The sequence below is a fragment of the Rhamphochromis longiceps genome, linkage group LG20, assembly GCF_057381845.1.
Source record: "Rhamphochromis longiceps isolate RC_006_pf linkage group LG20, R_longiceps_female_GT1.1, whole genome shotgun sequence".
Classification (NCBI taxonomy): Eukaryota; Metazoa; Chordata; class Actinopteri; order Cichliformes; family Cichlidae; genus Rhamphochromis; species Rhamphochromis longiceps.
This window is the reverse complement of record NC_140576.1, coordinates 37,938,762-37,943,191: the sequence shown is the minus strand read 5'-3', so window position 1 is coordinate 37,943,191 and position 4,430 is coordinate 37,938,762. Positions and strand designations below refer to the sequence as shown.

Here is a 4,430-nt window from a genome sequence, read left to right as displayed (position 1 = left end):
ACAGAGGCACTAATCATGGCAGCACAAGAACAAGCTCTGAGCACAAGATCCATAGAGGCTGGGGTCTATCACACCAGGCAAGACCCCAGGTGCAGGCTGTGTAAAGATGCCCCAGAGACAATCCAGCACATAACAGCAGGGTGCAAGATGCTAGCAGGCAAGGCATACATGGAACGCCATAACCAAGTGGCCGGCATAGTGTACAGGAACATCTGTGCCGAGTATAACCTGGAAGTCCCGAGGTCAAAATGGGAGATGCCCCCAAGGGTGGTGGAGAATGACCGAGCTAAGATCCTGTGGGACTTCCAGATACAGACGGACAAAATGGTGGTGGCTAACCAACCGGACATAGTGGTGGTAGACAAACAGAAGAAGACGGCTGTAGTGATCGATGTAGCGGTTCCGAATGACAGCAATATCAGGAAGAAGGAACACGAGAAGCTGGAGAAATACCAAGGGCTCAGAGAAGAGCTCGAGAGGATGTGGAGGGTGAAGGTAACGGTGGTCCCCGTGGTAATCGGAGCACTAGGTGCGGTGACTCCCAAGCTAGGCGAGTGGCTCCAGCAGATCCCGGGAACAACATCGGAGATCTCTGTCCAGAAGAGCGCAGTCCTGGGAACAGCTAAGATACTGCGCAGGACCCTCAAGCTCCCAGGCCTCTGGTAGAGGACCCGAGCTTGAAGGATCAACCGCCCGCAGGGGCGTGCTGGGTGTATATATATATATATATATAATGTTCTTCCTCTACACCCCCCCCCATTTTTGCACATGTCGAGGAGCGTGTCAGGCTACATTTCACTGTGTGTTATACTTGTATAACTATGCATGTGACAAATAAAGAACCTTGAACCTTGAACCTTTAGATGAACTGCTGGACTTCTTCACTGTGTTATCTAGGGTGAACCATCTAGGGTGAGGGGTCTTCCTGACCAAGGATGTACCTTTTGTGCTTTCATGTTATATGACCCTTTGATCAGCAGGAACACACACACACACACACACACACACACACACACACACACCCACTGAAGTATAAATAAAGACCGGGCAGTTTCTCAGTGCGAGTCTCAGTCTGGAGGCCGCCCTTGCTAGCAAGAAGTTCTGTGTGTTTCTCTTCTCTGAGTCTTTACTGAAGAAGTGTTTAGAGTATATTTCTTAACATAACCCATAAAAATACATTTCACAATCGTATAAAACAAAATAACAGGATAACAGAAGTATCACCGGCTAAACATTTCCCTCTAGTGGACAAATTAATGGTAGCACATTACATTTTCACTTGCTTGTGCTTTACAGACAAATTGTCATGGTCCGGAGTCTGCGACTCCGTGTTTATGTTTAGTTTATTAGTATTCTGTGGTTTTGGTTGCCTTGGGTGTTTGTACTCTTCTGTTTCATGGTTCATGTTCCTATGTTCTGTGTCCCCCAGTCTGTGTTAAGTTGGTGGGTTATGTCATTGCGTGTATGTGTTTCCTGTTTTATTGTGAAGGTCTGCGTCTTATGTGAGTGTTTTCAGTTTGCCTCCCTAGTCTCGTCAAAAAAACAAACAAAAAAAACAAAACACCTGGGTCACCTGTATGAAGAAAAAAAACAGAAGAGAAAGCAAACAACAAAGAGCAACATAATAAAAAAAAACAGCACCATCACAATAAACTAGCTAGCAGTAGATATCAGTAGATACTAAATAATAAACGATATTATGCAGCACGCAAGATTGACAGCGCACAATGTGCTTTGAGGCAGCAGCCAAGAAAGCTGTAGTCCGCGTCTGTGAATACCCGTGTGTACACCTGTGTGCACACCTGTGTGGATCAGCATGCTTGCATTCCAAAGGTTTCTCCATGTAACGATCTGCTAGGGAGTGTGGGGAGCCACAGCCCCGTCCTCCACGGTATGAAGCAGGTATGGAGGAGATCAAAACTCCAGACATCCAGAGGCCCCCAGAACACAAGAGACCAAGGAAGACCAACAGAGGGGCAGCCGCGCCACTGTCCCAGAAAGAGCTGAGGAGAGTCCCAGATGAGGGCTCACTCAGCAGCCGCGGAGCAGAAGCCAGGGGGAGTTGCAGTGACGCGCCCGTGAGCTCCGCCGGCAGCCAGCCGTGCCTGAGTGACCGAGCCCCAGGCCGAGAGTGAGCCGGTGTGTACCTGGACGCCCATCCCCGGACACAAAGAGAGTGGTCACCTCTAACGGCCTCAGTGTTCATCGCCTGAGCTGTGGTCAGATGGAAAATAGAGTCCAAGAATTCACTGTGTTGAGTTCAAACTATGTGTCAGGGTTCCTGGGTCTTTGAACCAGTCTTTTTAGTTTATTCATGTTCTCTCTTTAGTTTCCACATGTTCACATTTCCAGTTGTACTATTTTAGTCCTTTGCTGGTGCATTATGTTCTAGTTCTACTTCCAGTGTGTCATCAGTTAGATTAAGCTCAGCTGTGTACTCACACAAAAAAAGCTGGAGTTGAAATTGTATTTTCCTAATAAAAAATAAAATAAAATAAAGAAATCTGAAAAAAACGCTCCAAAAATGTGGGTCTGTGTAAAAAAACTTCAAAACAGTTAATGCATTTCAGAAGAAAACCTTATATTAAAGCTGAAATTTGCACTTTAAAAACATTTTTATTTGATGTCAAAACCACTGTGGTGGTGTACAGAGGTACAATCCTCATTATTTATGGATCTGCAGCATCTGAGTCTGAAACTGAAGCCTGAAACCTGGATTATTGCATGTTGTGTTGAGTTGTTCCTTTTCTCTCATACTGTGTCTGTATAACAGTGGGTGGAATGATCATTGTGAGGTCAGCTGAGTACAGATGTGGAGGTGAAGTAATCTGCTCTCACGGTGACGCTGTGAACAACGTGAGGAACAGGTGAGCACTGTGGGATGGTAGAAGTGAGCCTTTGATTCAAAAGAAGAAACAAACTAAAACCTGTTGAACAGCTTTACTCAAACTAACAGGAAGTAAATGATCACCTGAAAGTAACTTGTTTCATATCTTTGAGCTGAAAACCAGCTGTTTCTGTCTCCCTGCAGCTGTGATGGAAAAACCGAGTGTGACATAAAGTCAAACATTACTTATGATCCTGGAGTCTGCAAATACCTGGAGACCACCTACGACTGCTTGCCACGTAACGACTCTGTTAAACCTGTGATTAGAAATGACTGATGAACCCAATCTGTACATGAATGATTATGACCTTCCTTACAAGACGAACTGCCAACTCTTTGAGCCACGACAATACAATATATGCATACGTCAAATCAAAACCACAATGACTTGTAACACAGTTTGAAAACAACATTGTCTCCGACTCCACGGCAGGTGCTTCCTGTCAATCTTCTGACCCTCGCTTCTCGTCTGGAACATCAGGCCCACATTGTGCAAGAAACTGTTCTTTTTTGCAGAGACAATTTTTGCAGTTGCAAGAAAACATGATTAACCTCTCACCTATAAATGAGTCTATCTACCGTGTGTGTGTGTGTGTGTGTGTGTGTGTGTGTGTGTGTGTGTGTGTGTGTGTGTGTGTGTGTCGGCATGAAATGCACTCAGTTTCACCTCTCACCTCACCCACTAACGCTCACAGTCAAACAGAGGCCACCCTCAAATGTGTTAGCAGTTTACTAAAACTATATATATATAATAGATGGAATAAATGCTGTAAATGAATGCCACTACTTCAAAGCTTAATGAAAAGACATAAATGAATGAAAGATAACAATGAATCATCTGGAATAAAAGGTTAATATGATAACCGTAAACATTTTAAGGCCATCTTAAAGCTTTCTGTTACATTGTTAAAGCAATGATTATACCGCAGATTATATAATGACAAAAGGCATTTTATTCCCTTTTACCCTTTACACTTGTCAGGGTAAGTAGCTAGTAGTAGTAGTAGTATCTTTTTGGGTCTGTACATTCAGATATTTTTGAAGTGAATAAAAATGATAATCTTTCATAATTTTTAAAAGATTACATTTTCTGTGTGAAAAGATTGATCATCATCATTTTGTTTCCAGATCCTAAAAGATTGAAATCACATTTATGAAAAAGATCTTGAAAATATATCAGCATCATTTTTTACATCAGGTTATCATGTCAGATAATAAAAATGAAAATTGTACATAAAAATTAATAAATAAAGTTATTAAAGCTTAGAGTTCAACCTCTTTTTCCTGCACGGAGCATCACTGTTGATTGTTTTCACTTATGTCTGTGTTTTATTCACTGATGTTTCCTGAACATCGACAGAATGTGGAGAATTCACAGCTGTGAGTTTATGTCCAGAACATCTTTACGTTGTGTTTACCAACTGAAGATTAGATAAGTCCAAGCTACCGCTTTATACCACAAGATGGTGCAGTAAATCAGTGTAACAGTTCTTGAACAACCATCTGAAGTTAAGAGATGAACACATGTGAATAGACCTTTTAA

At 42.6% G+C, this 4,430-nt stretch overlaps 1 long non-coding RNA gene across 1 annotated transcript; it reads left to right on the top strand.

The window, feature by feature from the left end:
- The first annotated feature begins 1,653 nt into the window (after positions 1-1,653).
- On the top strand, positions 1,654-4,051 carry LOC146645925 (uncharacterized). The gene is made up of 3 exons (XR_014909018.1): positions 1,654-2,219; positions 2,774-2,867; positions 3,032-4,051. It is a non-coding gene; the product is annotated as an uncharacterized LOC146645925 (long non-coding RNA).
- Positions 4,052-4,430: the final 379 nt, after the last annotated feature.